Raw genomic sequence first — 17649 nt, 5'->3', positions numbered from 1 at the left:
ACTTTCAATAACTATTCCCCAAAATGTTTTCTTCCTTTCTTCAATTATTTTGTCCTTAAACTATTTCTTTCCAAAGCAGACTTTGTACTGCCAAGCTCTGGCTGTGCAGAGAATTGAACCTGTTATTTTCCTGAAGACAGAAAAGGGTAGTAGTGTGGATATTGAGGTGAATTAGTATTGTCCTGTGAGGTAAATGCTCTGGTTGTGATGGTCACAGAGTCTTATAGACAAGGAAAGCTGTTCTCCTTTTGACAGGGCGATTGGGATGCTTCTGCAAGCCAGGAAATTTCAGAGGATTGGGGGAGTTGAATATTCCCAAACTCATCCATTCAAATCCCAGCTTACAGGCTCCTACTCTTTGTACTACAGTCTTAAATTTTGCAGAAAACATTACACTTCACCTGAGTTGTTCTGCTGCATCCTGGGCTTGATTTCAACACAGAATTGCCTATAGCTTGGGGATACAAGAATCTCTTTGAAACTCCTTTAAAAGTCTCTAACTTTTAGGACATGTCTTAAATTGAAGATTAAGTTCCCTGAGTATATTATTTTCTGGTTTTTCAAGATCTGTAACATCATAAAAAACACTCACCCACACCAAAATTCATCTATGTTTCATAACCTTTAAATCCACAAATGCCACATCCACTTGATTGCCTAATAACTTGCCTTTTACCTATACCTCCTAACAATTTAAAAAGTTGAAAGCTTTAATAATGGGTTATGTTATAGCATGCCATAATTTTATGCCTCATTTATAAAAGGCAAAGGGATTCTTGTTACATCTTGATAGGTAAACTATCCAGTCCTAGAGCCCATTATGAGTGCTTTGCTTTCAATGCCATTCCTCGTACTGTTTTACTATGGGTTCCCTAAAAGAAAAGAGCAAGATAAAAATCCACACTTTATGTCTTTGAATACAATCCCAGGTCAACCAAGGAGGGGAAAAGGAGAGTGCGTCAGGGAAGAAAAAAAAAAGGCAAATTCAAACAAGTGCCTTACTGAAAAGCACCCAGCCTCTTAAAATATGGCTAGTTGTCTGAACACATGCAGAGGACTTATGGAAAGGAACTAGGGCACCTCATCGTTAGCTGTCAGGGAGAAGAAACGTACACATGGCACTCTGCATTCTCTCTGTTCCCCTTCACTTAACTGACAAAGTTCATTCCATCATGCATCAACTTTCCCTCTCATCTGTATTGAGTTATAACGCTGCTCTGGGCAGTAGTAGCAGAAACAAGCGGTTCTGTGGTTTGATATTATTGGACCTGAGGTCTGGAAATGCCAGGGCTCCTGCCAGTGTGGGCACAAAAGAAGTTGTGCCAAAACCCAGCCCTTACGCCATGGGGTAACCTAAAACAGCCAGCAGAGTTAAAGAGAATACCATGTAATCAACCTTTAAAATGTGGGTGCTTCTGAGATTAAAAAATGTTACTGTTAATTATAATAAGTATAATAGGTATACTAAGGATGAAGGAATAAACCGTGACTGTTCTGGTTAAATTGGGACATGTGATAATACTTAGAAAATGAGGCAACTGGCTGGCGTGGTGGTTCACGCCTGTGATCCCAGAACTTTGGGAGGCCGAGGAGGGCAGATCACGAGGTCAAGAGGTCGAGACCATCCTGGCCAACATGGTGAAACCCCATCTCTACTAAAAATACAAAAAATGAGCTGGGCATGGTGTTGCACACCTGTAATCCCAGCTACTTGGGAAACTGAGGCAGGAAGATCACTTGAACCCAGGAGGCAGAGGTTGCAGTGAGCCAAAATTGTGCCACTGCACTCCAGCCTGGTGACAGAGCAAGATTCCATCAAACAAAAAAAAAAGAAAGAAAGAAAAGAAGGAGGAAGGAAGGAAGGAGAAAGAAAGAAGGAAGGAAGAAAGGAAGGAAGGAAGGAAGGAAGGAAGGAAGGAAGGAAGGAAGGAAAGAAAGAAAGAAAGAAAGAAAGAAAGAAAGAAAGAAAGAAAGAAAGAAAGAAGGGAGGGAGGGAGGGAGGGAGGGAGGGAGGGAAGGAAGGAAGGAAGGAAGGAAGGAAGGAAGGAAGGAAGGAGAAAGAAAGAGAGAGAGAAAGAAAGAAAGAAAGAAAGAAAGAAAGAAAGAGAAAGAAAGAAGGGAGGGAGGGAAGGAAGGAGAAAGAAAAAGAAAAAGAAAGAAAAAAGAAAGAGAGGAAGAAAGGAAGGAAGGAAGAAAGGAAGGAAGGAAGGAGAAAGAAAGAAAGAAAAAAGAAAGAAAGAAAGAAAGAAAGAAAGAAAGAGAGAGAGAGAAAGAAGGGAGGGAAGGAGGGAAGGAAGGAAAGAAGGAAGGAAGGAAGGAAGGAAGGAAGGAAGGAAGGAAGGAAGGAAGGAAGGAAAAAGAAAGAAAGAGAGAGAGAAAGAAGGAAGGGAGGGAGGGAAGGAAGGAAAGAAGAAAGGAAGGAAGGAGAAAGAAAAAGAAAAAAGAAAGACGGAAAGAAGGAAAGAAAGAAAGAAAGAAAGAAAGAAAGGAAGGAAGAAAGGAAGGAAGAAAAGAGAGAAAGAGAAAAAGAAAACAAGGCAACTAGCTGTGTAGCCAGGTATCTTATTAACGACATAGCTAGAACTAAGAGGCAAATGGAGTCAACTAAATCTTTTAAGTGTGTAAATAAGTTTAGCACACAACGTGAAGTAGGTACTATTAATATCCACTTTTGTAAATAAGAAAATTAATTCCAGCATTGTATTATAGATTATGGAATTTGTTGGAAGCACCATAAATCTTACCCTTCCTTTTATCCAATTTCAAAATCAGTTCGCTGATAAGAATAAAAGAATAAGCAGATGAAGAATAAGACTATAATATGGATAGAAGGTGATACTTGAGAATTTGGCTTAAGTATATAACACTTTTGTATTTTAAGTACTTTGTGTCCGAATTAGATTTCACTGAGTGCAAGTCCCATAGACGCAGAGCCCTCGTCACTAACATGATAGCATGCTTAAGAGTAGTTGAAAATGTTTTGCTTTTCTTAGAGATGATCCCAAAGGAGAATGGTTGATCAATAAGACTGACAAATCTTGCCAGCTTCTTCATCCCAAAGCCACCAATCAGATACATCACTCTGTGTTGCCCAGGGAGAGAAGTGTGTGAGCAGACTGATAGAATCCAAGACTGTATTCCAAGGAAGCTCCCTATACACGGAATATAACATCGGGAACGAGATCCTCCAGAAAGCGGTGTTCACACCTGTTTAATAAAATTTCCCTATTACAAAAATTGCTATGAGATTCAATATATAAGTACTTTCTACGTATTAGAGAAGTAATAACGTTTTTGTCAGTGGAATTGTTGGACAGAAGTGGATGCATATTTTTAATGAAAATACATAATGCTAAGTGTATTATAAAAAGGTTGTGCCAATTCATACTCTTCACAAAAGGGAGACACTTAAAATATTTTACAGTTACTAGGATATAGGCACTGCCCAATCAGAACAGATGCTGTTATCAGTTGAAAAATATGGCCAAACTGATACATTCGATCCAAATATCAGCCTTGTACCAACACTACACAAAAACGACAATTTCTTCCACTCAACTGTCAATATGGGATATTATCTAACATTTTGATTTATTGGCATTATAACAGAGGGAAAATGTTATCATTATTTGCTTTGCATGTCTTTAAGTGGGAATAAGTGGGCATATTTTAGAATTTCACTTGGTATTTATTTTTAATTCTCCAACATGCGCCTCATTTGTCCATTTTTTTTCTTTTGTATATATTTGTATTTTAAACATTAATTTATGAACTCCTGGGAAATTAAGGAATTCAGACTAATGTCCTTCATACATGTTAATATGTTTTTCATATAAAGATTTACTTTTAAATTTTTTATAATGTGTTCTTGCCAAAGAAGATTTTCAAACTTTTTCCTTTTATTTTACTTAGTCATATTTTAAATATATTCCTTACTGCTTCTTGGCTTTCTGTAGGGGGTTTTCTCAACTCCATGATTAAAAATAAATTCAACTATTTTATTGTGTGTATATATATATACACACACACACACATATGCATATACATATTTATAAGCTCATACGTGTGTGTGTATAAGCTGATCCATATGAAATTCATTCTGTTGTAAAGATTGAATTAGTGATCCAACACTATTCAAAGAGCTTTTAACATGTACCATAATGATTAATTGAATATTTCATCTCTTTTTCACTAATTTAAAGTACTAACTGAATTTATTATTCACAAAATATTGATAAATAGCTTTATTTATAGAGTCATATTTTATTTCTGCTCTACTTACCAAATTCCTCCGGTGAAATATTAATGTATTTACTCTGTGATCTACCCCACAACAAAAATGAGAATTGTTAAATTGCTATACCCATACCACCATTCACAACAACTATACTAAATACATTTAACTAAAAATTTAACTGAAAGATTTTTTTTGCAATATTTTTACACATCCTACTAAGGGTGAATAATTATAGTGCTGTGATTTTAAGTTACCTACATTAATTCCCTGTATGTGTAGTTAGGTTATCAGTTTGACATAGAGTTAGGTGTATTTCTGTTTTTAAAGTATTTAATCTCCTTTTAACTTTAGTTTACATTTTAAATAATTAATTTTTGAACATGGGCATCATTAGCAGATGTTGAGTCAGAACTACCTTCTGCTCAATTTTCATCTACGTTCTCAATAAGCATTTTTGTTAGTTTCACATTTAGGCTTTCTCTTTCTCTGCTATTTCTCTCTCTCTCTCGTTCTCCCTCTTTTTTTTTTTTTTTTTTTTGCAAAAGCAAACAAACGCATTTAACTACATTTGATTGCTTTGAAGTATTCTGCACCTTGCTGTTTTTCACTCCACACTAGCTGATTACACTGATTAGATCTATTTTAATTTTATTTCTATTTATTTATGTATTTATTTTTACTGCTGCACAGTACTCCATTGTGTGTATGTGAACCTAGGGTCTTCTCTGCATGGGTGTCCAGGTGTTTTCCAATATACTGACATTACAAATTCTGCAACAATAAATAGGTACTTGTGGGTGTTTCCTCCCAATATTACATTGGAATATTATATTGGAATTTTACTTATGTGTGAAGTATCTGTGTCAAAAGTCACATGCATATATCTTTGTGCTGGATGGGGCCACATTTTCTTCTGTGAAAGTATTCCACTTAGCATTCCTGTAAGCCTTGCATAGGAATAAGAAAACCTCATTTCCATAGCCATCTCCACAAGTCCTCAATTTCTTGTGAAGCTGTAAACATTTTTGCAATCCAGTAGGTAAAAACTTTCATATTAATGTAGTTTTATTTTGCACTTTTCTTATAATGTGTGAAATTATGCTACAGGCTATTTGTATGAAATGTCTGTTCATCTTCTTTACTCATTTGCTACATTTTTTTTCTTGATTCTGAAAAAGAAATATTGACGTTAGGAAGTTTTGTTTTGTTTTGTTTCTGACTTCTTCTATCCAGTGTTGCTATTGAGTAGCCTGATGCTTATTTGAATCATGTCACTCTTTGGGTGGTTTGTCCTTTTCTCTGAAAGCTTTACAAATGTGTTAATGTTCTTAAATTTAACTAAAATGTGTTTGCTTTTGTGATTTTTCTTCTCTTCTGTTTGGCATTCTATGAGTCTTTTAAATGGAAACTTAATTTTTCTTAAATTATGGATAATTTATTACCATATTTCTTGAAGTTCCTCCTTATCTACATGTATCACATTTTTCTTCGAAATTCTTATTTTCTGGTTGCGTTTATTTAAACTGTATTAATATTCTTTATTCTCTTTTGCTGCCTTTGAAAGTGTTCCTCTTTCCAGTTTAACAGTCAATTTTGAAGCAAAATCTATTCTACGATTTTCTCATCTATTTTGTCCTTCACTTCAACAAATAAATTTCCTTTCTAATATTTCCATAAGCCTTCTTGTTCTTGATTATACTGCTCATATCTTCCCTTATTTCTCTAGGTATATTTATTCTGCTATTTTAAATTCTTAGTTCACGTGTTTCAGTAATTTTATGTCAGATGGTACCAATCGTTTTAGTTTGTGTTCTATTTTTTGAGGAGTTCTACTTCTCAGGCAGGGATCTCTTTACAGCCCATGAGCTCCTACTCTCCTACACACGGTGGCTCTGGTTTCTAAGAAGGTATTATATTTCAGAAAATGTGAAGCCAGAGCTACCATTTATGTTGAGTTAAAAAACGAGGGTATGTTGATGGGGAAAAGTAGGAAGGATTCTCACTGAAGAATTTCCCAGACACTGGAGAAGACAGCTCATCTCTCCCTTCTGCAGTCTCCTCACCAGTGTATTTCCTCTGGTCCCAGGTTTCACCTTAAAAACTCTCAGGAAGAACAACCGTCAGAGGAAGCATAAAGAGATGATGGTCCCTCTGTCCCTCTCTTGTTTTCATCCATTCCTGGACCCAACATAGATTGTGTACACCTCTGTCTGTGGAACGTTATCTCCATGGCCTGAGCTGTTGCCATCCATTTCTGCAGCACTGAGAAGAGGCAGTGGCAGAAACTGAAAAGCTTTGTCTTGCATTTTCTCACTGCTTCCTCCAGCTCACACTGCCCTGTGTGGCAGCCATCCACCCCACACTCACCCCAATGCAATACAATGCAGTACCGCTTTCAAGTTTATGGAAGGTTGTTATGGTTGGAATGCCCCTCCAAAACTCATATTGAAATTTCATCTCCAATGTGGAGGTGTTGATAGGTGCAGCTGGTAAAAGGCTACTGGATTGTGAGGACAGAGTCACTCATGGATCAGTGAAGTAATGCGTTCCCACGGGAGGCAAACTGGTGGCTTTATGAGAAGAGGGACCTGAGCTAGCACAGGTTATCCTCAGCCCCCTCCATGTGATGCCCTCGGCTGCCTGGAGATGCCCCAGAGAGAGCCTGCCATGAAGAAGACTTCACCAGATGCACTCTCTTGACCCTGGGCTTCACAGACTCCATAACTATAAGAAATACATTATTCTTCTTTATAAATTACCCAGTTTCAGGTGTTCTGTTCCAAGCCATAGATAATGGCTAATTTTGCTCATTATTGCAATTCAAGTTTCCTTCTTCCTTTGTCATTTATTCATGTTGATTTTGAAGTAAAAGAAGAGTAGCTCATGATGGCTTATCTTTTTAAAGAAGTAGAAGCCACTTCTTACATTTTTCTTCTTGACTAATGATTGTGGGTTGTGACTGGCTGGGGCTAGCATCGTGGACAGTAAAAGAATTCACCAAAACAGAAGTGAGTTAAAGAAAGCAAGTGTATTAGAAGAAAAGTAAGATGATGTACTGCAAGAGTGCAATGGGTCATACAGCAGAGAAGGGGCTGTCTGCAAGGAGGCAGGGGCTGGAGGGAAGTTTTATAGGGTCACGCTGCTAGGGTTACTTGGCAGAGTGAGGTATTTGAGAACAGGATGTTGTGCAAACAGGTTGTTTGTACTTAGCTATCTAGTAGAACGATTATTCTCCTCCACCCTGGGGCCTCCTCCTCGTTCTTGCTACCTTGTCTTATCAAGACTCCACATTTCTCCTCATCCAACAACAGAACAAAAATGATGAATCTTTGGCACTGGGGCAAAGTTCTCATCCCCAACGGCTTCCTTCTGGCCTGGAGCATAGAGTTGACCCTACCTATGGTTGTTGATCTGTCAGGAGACCCTGTGGGTCATCGTCCTGAATTGTGGAACTTAGGATTTTGGATCTTGCTGGAGGAAGGGACTCAAGGCTGGGTGGGTGGGGGATGTCAAGGTGAAACTGGTATCCAGCTGAATTCAGGGGAAATTCATAAAGGTAGCGGGCATCGTTGAGGAGAGACTGGTAACCTATTCCCAGCATCATTTGAAGGTTAAACTGCTGAATTCTAGAAGAGACAAATTTGACAAGTAAGTTGAAGATGCACTGGCCAAAATGGGATCATAGGTGGCCCCTGACTTAGTATGTGAAGGGGAGAAGGGCCTCTGATAAAAACAAGGCCCTGGAAAGTGATATCCAAGGTTTATCTTTGATGCTCCCCATGGCTCTGTCTCTAGAGTTATCTTCTCATGCTATATTATCCCTGATGTACCGTATCCAAATAGATGAATTCAAATACCACCAGATACACTAATGACTTTCTTATTTTGATGTTCAGACCTCTCGAGTTTCAAAAAATCAATCTGCATAGAAGTTTTATTTAAAAATAACATATTTACGTTAAGATCAGTAGATCATTGCAATTCTTTCCAGCAATAAAGGTGCTCCTCTTCATATGTTTCCATACTCATGAATGGCAGCTTTGATGAAAGATTAGCCCATGCCACAAACATCTCTGACTAGCGCCTCTCTTATCTTTCATATAAATCAATTGCTTCACTATCTTATCTATTCAATCGCTAAAATGTTCCTCATCATTGTCCCGTTTTCTGTACCTCTATTGGTACAGCCATGTTGAAGTCATCATAAATTTATATAAAATAGTTGCAAAACAATGGATTCACATAAGATGAATGCTGTGTATTAAAATTAAACTCATTATGTGGAAAGAGAAGGAGAAATTGTGAAAGGGAGGAAAAGAGAAAAGAAAGCGTCACACATTACATTTATCTCTCCATTTCACTTGGTAGATTGATACCCTTCTCTCAGCATAAGACGAGGACTTGAGTTTTTGGTTTTGGTTTTCAGTGTTAGATCCCAAATGTCTCTCACTCTGTAAGTATTTTGTTATTGAACATCTTCCTGAGCTATGAAAAAACGTATTCTATATACAGTATGGACCTTGGTAGTAAGCTAGCTACTGCAACTACTGCGAAGCAGAAAAACAAACAAACAGGTAAAAATCTTTCTCTACCAACACAAGAAGACAACTTGTCTGTTGTTAACTAATTCTTCATCCGATGTTTATTAGGCATGAGGCGTGTGCCAGGCATCACCATCATAGGCCCTAGGAATGAAGTAGTGAATAACAAAGGTAAAATCCTAACTAGCAGAAGCTTTAATTTTGTGGTTATGGAGAGATGTTATTTTGGCTTCTAAAATCTCATATTTCTAAATAATTTTCATGGGAAATATTGACTATAGGTTTTTTATACCTGAGGTTATAAATTTAGACTCAAATTCTTGTGTGGAAGTGACTCCACTGTAACCTACCAGCTTAGGATCCCTGCTGCCGCAGCCTCTAATTGGCTCCACTCCCTCAATCTAATTAATGCTTCCCATAAATGCAAAAGAGCTATTTTTAACAAATCATATATTGCCTTCCTCATTTTCCCTGGGACTCCTCATTTATTCTGAAAACAAAGTCCAGACATATTACTGCTTGCAGGCCTGCTTAAGTTTCCGTCGTATTTTTTGACCATCTACCCCTTTTTTACTTTAAGCTCTAGATACACCCACGTGCTCAGGGCCCCCAACCTCACCTTCATCTTTCAGTGTTAGGCAGGATTCACGTTCATCTCCTCATCTGAGCACCTTGCACTGCCAGAATACTACTGTTCTGGCCGGGCATGGTGGCTCATGCCCATAATCCCAGCACCTTGGCAGGCTGAGGCTGGTGGATCAATTGAGGTCAGGAGTTCAAGACCAGCCTGGCCAACATGGTGAAACCCCGTCTCTGCTAAACATACAAAAATTAGCCAAGCATGGTGGTGCGCACCTGTAATCCCAGCTACTCGGGAGACTGAGGCAGAGAAACACTTGAACCTGGGAGGCAGAGGTTGCAGCTAGCCGAGATTACGCCACACTGCACTCCAGCCTGCAGCCTGGGTGACAACAGCGAGACTCCGTCTCCCCCTGCCTGCCAAAAAAACCCACAGTACTGTCTGGCTTTCCATTCAAATATTTTATTCTTTTATGCTCCCTACCTGTAACCCCACTCCTCCAGGAAGATGTAGAGCCTCTTCCTTCTCTTGTGCTCTCAGACAATTTGGTACACTTCTCCAGTGTAATCTGTAGGGTTTTTTTAATGATAGTTTTAGATGTGTTTTTATGTTTTCTAGGCTATTTGATTTTGATGACAAATAATCTATCTTTTCATATACTTGCATTTCTATCATGAGATTAGTTCCTAGAAGATCGTATGTTATTTATATATATTATAAAATATGTATACATTTCATAAATGATTAAACATTGGAATCTAATACATATATTGATACATCCATAGATATTAATATTGAAGAAAAAACACTGTCTCTTTTTTAGTAAGTTAAAGAATGCAAAATTTGCACCTAACCTATGCTTGAATTGATATCTGGTAGTTTCATGTGAATCCATGTGAAGAGACCACCAAACAGGCTTTGTGTGAGCAATAAAGCTTTTTAATCACTTGGGTGCAGGTGGGCTGAGTCCGAAAACAGAGTCAGTGAAGGGAGATAGGGTAGGGCTGTTTTATAAGATTTGGGTAGGTAGCGGAAAATTACAGTCAAACGGGGTTTTCTGACTGGCAGGGGTGGGGATCACAAGGTGCTCAGTAGGGGAGCTTTTGAGCCAGGACGAGCCAGGAAAAGGAATTTCACAAGGTAATGTCATCAGTTAAGTCAGGGACCAGCCATTTTTCACTTCTTTTCTGATTCTTCACTGGCTTTGGGCCATCTGGACGTATAGGTGCAGGTCACAGGAGATACGATGGCTTAGCTAGGGCTCAGAGGCCTGACACCCATAAAAAGACACAAAAATATTTTATTTTATTTTTTTAAACTTTAAGGAGAGATAAGAAACAAGATATACATAAAGAGAAACATACAGGAGATTAAGAAAGGAAGAAAGGGCAAAATATATGTTTAGTCCTGGGCTCCTTTCCTGTCATAGAACTCCTAAAATTCTTAGAGTCTCTGAACTGCTGTCCTTTTGTATGCTGATGTTGTTGACAGCTTCAGGATGGGGCTAGTCATTGGAAAGACAAAGGCTTGCAGCCGCACCCCCTAAACTTCTTGAGAGGGTAGAGGGGCTGAAGGTAAGTTGATCACCAATGGCCAAAGGTTTAATCACTCATGCTACACAATTAAGGTCTCCATAAAAACACCAGTGGCCTGGAGTTGGAGATCTTCTGAGTAGCTGGACTTGTCAATTCCTTGGTTATCATTTCTTATCATAAAAATCATAATATCATTGAAACATCTTCACATTTTAGTTCAAATAAAGTTGGCATACAGATAAGTCATTTCTTACTCATTAGAAATAAAATTTCTAATTTGCTAATGCTCATAGCCTGAGAGTGGGAGATCAGAAGATAACTTAACATAAATTTGTTACATAAAATCTAATACACTCAATTAAGAGTATATATGAAGCCAAATTTAATAAATAGATGGACCAAGTCCAAGCAGGTTGCATTTGAGTGCCAAAGTATCCGTTATTATCTCTGTGAGAACAAACACAAAACAATGAAAATTTTAAAACTTTTGTGAAAATGCATTTTTTACATTTGTAGTTTATTTTCACAGAGTTTATTTCAAATCCTCATTTGCTTCAAACAGGTTTATGAAAGACAGGAAAGCTTTTCTGAAATAATGCTTTGATAAACTTTTTCTGTTAATACAGAAGTCTAATAATTTAAATTTTTCTAAGATTCTAAATTTTAACACGTATATATTAGCTTAAATGGAAATGTGAAAGTAAACACTTACTTATAATTGGCTATCTGCACTTCTTTTGTAAGAAACATTAGGGAAATATATTTTGTGTTATTGTAGTTGTTTAGTAGCAGCATGAGGTCAGTGCACTTACAGTTGGTAATTAGATACAAGGTTCCAAACCGTATTACCTGAATATCACATTTTCCACTTTTAATTAAATTATACTTGCAGACATGGCAGGTATAGCTATTCAAATTAAGTTAAATTGTTATCTATATGCAATTTTTTTATTATCTTGGCCATAATCCTTCATAATAAAAATATCTTGATCAACAATAGTCTATTTATATGTATCTAGATCTTTAGCTCTGGGTATGGTCCTCAAGCATATTTTTAGCAAAATCCGAGGTAAAACTCAAGAACCAATGCTATCACATATCAATTTACTTTCAATTGAAATATTCTGATACTTTCTATCTAATGTAGAGAAAGAACACTAGCTATTTCAGTTCCTACAGAACTAGAGAGGTAAATTGGTGTACATTGGTATTCTCTCACTTACCAGAGCAAGAAACAGAAGCTTAGACATTTCTCTTGCTTACACAGCACTCATGTTGAAATTGCATACAGTAATTGTCAGGCCTCTGAGCCCAAGCCAAACCATCGCATCCCCTGTGACTTGCACGTATACTCCCAGATGGCCTGAAGTAACTGAAGTATCACAAAAGAAGTGAAAATGCCCTGCCCCTGCCTTAACTGATGACAACTGAAAGAAGTGAAAATGGCAGGTCCTTGCCTTAAGCGATGACATTACCATGTGAAATTCCTTTTCCTGGCTCATCCTGGCTCAAAAAGGGCCCCCACTGAGCACCCTGTGACCCCCACTCCTGCCTGCCAGAGAACAACCCCCCTTTGACTGTAATTTTCCTTTATCTTCCCAAATCCTATAAAACGGCTCCACCCCATCTCCCTTGGCTGACTCTCTTTTTGGACTCAGCCCGCCTGCACCCAGGTGATTAAAAAGCTTTATTGCTCACACAAAACCCGTTTGGTGGTCTCTTCACATGTGCGCATGGCAGTAATTAATACTTAATGGAAAAGTACAGTGTTAGGAAAACCCAGATCACTAGAAAGGATTGGTTTAGTTTAATGAACATAAAACTTTAATAAAATAATTTACTTAATTGTTCTTATTAGCCTGTTTCCTCATCATTGAAATAAGGAAAAGAGTGTCTGTTGACTTCCTGGAGCTGATATCACGTGACTGGGAGTGCCTTATTGCCATGCACCTCTGTTTTCTTCTTTCTCCCCTGTGCCTCGCTCTCCTCTCCCTCTGTGTGTATGATCTCTGTTATGTGTGTATGTGTGTACATGTATACTAACATTTTGTAAATTAATTGCAGTAGGAGTAAAACAGTAGTGATATGGTTTGGCTTTGGATTCCCACTCAAATCTCATCTTGAATTGTAATTCCCATAATCCCCACATGTCAAGGGAGAGGCAAGGTGGACATAACTGAATCGTGGGGGTGATTCTCCCCATGCTGTTCCCATGATAGTGAGTGAGTTCTCACTAGAGCTGATGGTTTTATAAGGGGCTCTTTCCCCTTTGTTTGGTACTCATTCTCCTGCCGCCCGGTGAGGAGGTGCCTCTGCCATGATTCGGCAGAATGGACTAATACAAATTGTGACCAAACTTTTTCTAGGAGTAAAGAAATAAAAGTGTTTGCAAATCAGTTTATTAAAGAAAGTAATCTATATTTTCTTTAACAAAATGTAATATTTAACAAATTCTATTATTCCATTTCTTCTTATTCAGTCCTATTTGTCTTAAATTTCAGAAAATGAATTATTGGCATGCACAGCAGTGTTTAATTTTACTTCTGGGCCTTTGACACACCTAAACTTTTGGCAAAAGTTTATTTTGTTTTTATATCATTGATATTTTAAGTTTATTAATTGTGAAATGGGTTTTGTCATATTACATTCCTTCATATGTTTTTTCTTCAAACAAGAAGTTTTACAATTAAGACAAAGAATATCACTACGACAAAAAGTATTTCTCAGCCAATTTGGAAACCATGTTTTCTTTCTTGTCATTGTTCTCTTTCAGTAGGAGACATAAGAGGCATCATATATGAAGAAGAGCCTGTTTTCCTCTCCACTTTACTATTTTCTTTTCTTTTTTTGTTTCTAGATTGAGAAAATTAGCATGTGAAAATATGTGTTAAAATTGTAAATTGTTGATTTTCTCACATTTGTCAGATCTGGCCAATAGGATACCAGCTTACACAATTATTATCAGGTGGTGGGAAGCACAGAGTAACCTCACTGAATCTAGTGTATAAAATGAAATTACACACTTCAGTTACAGAAGTTAAATATTGGATTACACAGGGAAGCTGAAAGGTACAATTTTGCCATTAACCTTAAAGGTTTTAATTCTCAGTCTTAAAGACTTTCGTTGGCAGGGTGAAGTGGCTCACGTCTGAAATCCCAGCACTTTGAGAGGCCGAGGCGAGCGGATCACCTAAGGTGAGGAGTTCGAGATCGGTCTGACCAATATGGTGAAACTCCATCTCTACTAAAAACACGAAAATTAGCTGAGTGTGGCGGTGGGTGTCTGTATGCCCAGCTTCTTGGGAGACTGAGGCAGGAGAAGTGCTTGAACCCGGGAGGCAGAGGTTGCAGTGAGCTGAGATCGCGCCACTGCACTCCAGCCTGGGTGGCAGAGCGAAACTCTGTCTCAAAAAATAAATAAATAAATAAATAAAATTTAAAAAGACTTTTGTCTTTTCTGGTCTTTATTCTTTTCATTTAAACCTTTGTCTATTCTTTTCAATAAACAAGTAATGAATCATGTAGGTTTGAAATTCAGACCCACATGATTCATTACCTGTATGGAGTAGAAATCAAAGAAGTTGAATACATCTACTCTACTTTTTTTTTCATAGTATGTTTAATTAAAAGGGCTTGTTGGGTTGGAAGGGGCAAGGGAAGGGGGCATTTTTTTTTTTAACTTTATTAAACCAAAACTTTATAAATCTTTTTCATTCATTGCTTCCTTTTCCTTAACTCCCACATTGCCTGCATGATTTCAAAAGTAGTGACTATTTCTCTGTCTCTCCTGTTTTCCTTTTCATCCTGCAACAAAAAGACCACTAAAGAAGAAAAGTCATCTCAGAGCTTTCTTCTTAGTAAAAGATGAACATGAAACAGATCTTTGGGAAAAGACAGACTACTTGATAGCTTCAGAAATAAGATAAAGAGAAGATGGATAAATCTGTCTGTTAATTCTTCTAATTATTTTTAACATTGCCCTAATGGAACAGTACCATGATTTTTTTTTTTTTTTTTTGGCATCACTATATTATTTATTTATTTACTTATTTTTTATTGAGACAGAGTCTCGCTCTTTCACCAAGGCTGGAGTGTAGTGGCTCGATCATGGCTCACTGCAAACTCTGCTGCCTGGGTTCAAGCGATTCTCGTGCCTCAGCCTCCTGAGTAGCTGGGTCTGATTGTAGTCACACACCACTATGCCTGGCTAATTTTTAAATTTTTGTTTTGTATTTTTAGTAGAGGCAGGGTTTTGCCATGCTGACCAGGCTGGTCTCTAGTTTTATTTGTACTTGACAGGCATTTGAACATTTTTCAGGCTCTGTATCCACCTCAGGTGATCCACCAGCCTTGGCCTCCCAAAGTGCTGGGATTACAGGTGTGAGCCACCTTACCCAGCCTTTTTTTGTTCATTTATATGTATCTATACCTATGTCTATTGCTGTGGTTATAGCTAGCAAGTATCTACACATTTATCTTCTATTTCTCATCTATTCATTTTGGAGAGAGTTCTTCAAGCACTGTGAACTAAGCTGACATACTCAGTAGACTATCTGGATGAACATCTAAAATTATTTTTTTTTAAAGGTGCAGGAAAGTTACTAAAACAACAAGGATATGCTAGACTGAGATCAGAAGAAAAAAGAAATGCAGATAAGTAAGCCTATTGTTTTGTCCAAATTCTCTACTTTCCTTATTGCAAAAATTAACTAAAGTTTTGGTTGAGAGCCTAAAAAACTGAACAGAGCTACCTTCCTCCCGTCACCCTTAATCCTAGTGTACCACTCTCTAAGGCCTGAAAAACAAGCTGCCCAGTGCCTCAGCCACTGCCCCAGAATCCAGAAACCACTCTGAGCCAAAAAGCAGGTCCCCAAAGTAGGCATTGTCCTTCTTTAACTTAGTAATTTCGGACTATTTTGCTAGCTCTTTAATGCAGATGCAGATGACCTTTGTATTTGTCCAGAATTTCTACTTTGTTGTTGTTGTTGTTGTTGTTGAGACAGGTTCTTGCTGTCGCCCAGGCTGTAGTGTAGTGCTGTGATCATAGTTCACTGTAACCTAAAAATCCGGGGCTCAAGGGATCCTCCAACCTCATCTTGATTAGCTAAGGACCTCGGGCACCATGTCTGACTAATTATTTAAATTTTTTCTATAGATGGGATCTCAATATATTGCTCTAGCTGGTCTTCAACTGCCAGGCTCAAGCAATCCTCCCACCTTGGCCTCCATTGATCCTCTCACATTGGCCTCCCAAAGTGATGGGATTACAGGCCTGAGCCACCATGTTTTGCCTACTGCTTGTTTTTAATAAGGGATTAAGTCTGGGTTATTTAATTCAGCTAATAGAGGTTTCAGAAATGGACTTCTCTGTCTCGACTTATTTGCTGAAGTAACTTTTCCAGGATTCATACCGTTGGTGTCTTCATCATGCTTATTGTGGGTGGTGGTGTTAAGAGAACCTAGGGGAGCCACGGCTTCAGGTGCAGAAATGGCCAATCCGAGAACCACACCACACACAACCAGTCCCGAAAATGGCACAGAAATGGTATCAAGAAACCCCGATCACAAAGATACCAATCTCTTAAGGGGGTGAACCCCAAGTTCCTGAGGAACATGTGCTTTGCCAAGAAGCACAACAAGAAGGGCCTAAAGAAGATGCAGGCCAACAGTGCCGAGGCCATGAGTGCACGTGCCGAGGCTATCGAAGCCCTCGTAAAGCCCAAAGAGGTTAAGCTCAAGATCCCAAAGGGTGTTAGCCGCAAGCTCGATGGACTTGCCTACATTGCCCACCCGGGAAGCGTGCTCGTGCTTGCATTGCCTAGGGGCTCCGGCTGTGCCAGCCAAAGGCCAAGACTAAGAATCAAACCAAGGCCCAGGCTGCAGCTCCAGCTTCAATTCCAGCTCAGGCTCCCAAAGGTGCCCAGGACCCTACAAAGGCTACAGAGTAGATATCTCTGTCTGCCAACATGAGGGCAGAAGGACTGATGTGACTCCCCACCCCCACCTCTGGGTTGCCATCTGCATGGAGCTGGGGTCCTCCTTGCTATTTGTACAAATAAACCTGAGGCAGGAAAAAAAAAAAAGAACCTAAATTCACAAACCTGATAGGGTGAATTAGGGTGAATTACCCTTGACTCCTTCCATAGGTAAAAGGTCACTTTGTAGTTCAAAAAAAAGAATACAGATGACATGTTCCTGTCTGGCACTGTTCAGATGAGGAAAATTCTCTTTAAAATGGAAGAAAATAAATTTGTTTCCAAATTCATATGCTTTTAAACTGCACTCATGCTTTCAACAAAAAGCAAAGGCTAATAACTAATCAATAGTTTATAATAAATTTGAATTTTTAAAAGAAAAAAGTGTACAAAATTGTTTTAGAGAATGAGAAAAAATTTTCCTATTTAGAAATGTACTATTTTTATTTAAAAGGAAACCAAAAATGGTTTAAAGCAGGTACATTTTGTTCTAACCACAGAACAAAATTAAAATGTCACGATTTCTTATGATGAGATGAAGATCTTGTTGGATTGTAGAACTCTGTAGTATGTATCATTAGCAAACAGTACGTAGATGAATGTATTATTTCAAGCAAGAATTTTAGACTGGAGACATCTTTTTTGAGTAAGAAGGATTACTTTACAGATTTGTTGTATGTTAGTAAAAACAGACATATGAGCCTATTTCATGCTATATGTACATAATTTGTCAGATTGAAATTGGCATTTGTGTTTAAATGTGGTTAAATCACAAACATCA

The 17649-nt window shown here is 38.1% G+C and overlaps 1 pseudogene; it reads left to right on the top strand.

Moving 5' to 3' along the window:
- The first annotated feature begins 1115 nt into the window (after positions 1 to 1115).
- Positions 1116 to 16841, top strand: LOC103236743 (large ribosomal subunit protein eL29-like; annotated as a pseudogene).
- Positions 16842 to 17649: the final 808 nt, after the last annotated feature.

Source organism: Chlorocebus sabaeus, chromosome 7 (genome assembly GCF_047675955.1).
Source record: "Chlorocebus sabaeus isolate Y175 chromosome 7, mChlSab1.0.hap1, whole genome shotgun sequence".
Classification (NCBI taxonomy): Eukaryota; Metazoa; Chordata; class Mammalia; order Primates; family Cercopithecidae; genus Chlorocebus; species Chlorocebus sabaeus.
The sequence above is the reverse complement of the archived record's forward strand: the minus strand, read 5'-3'. Positions and strand labels throughout refer to the sequence as shown.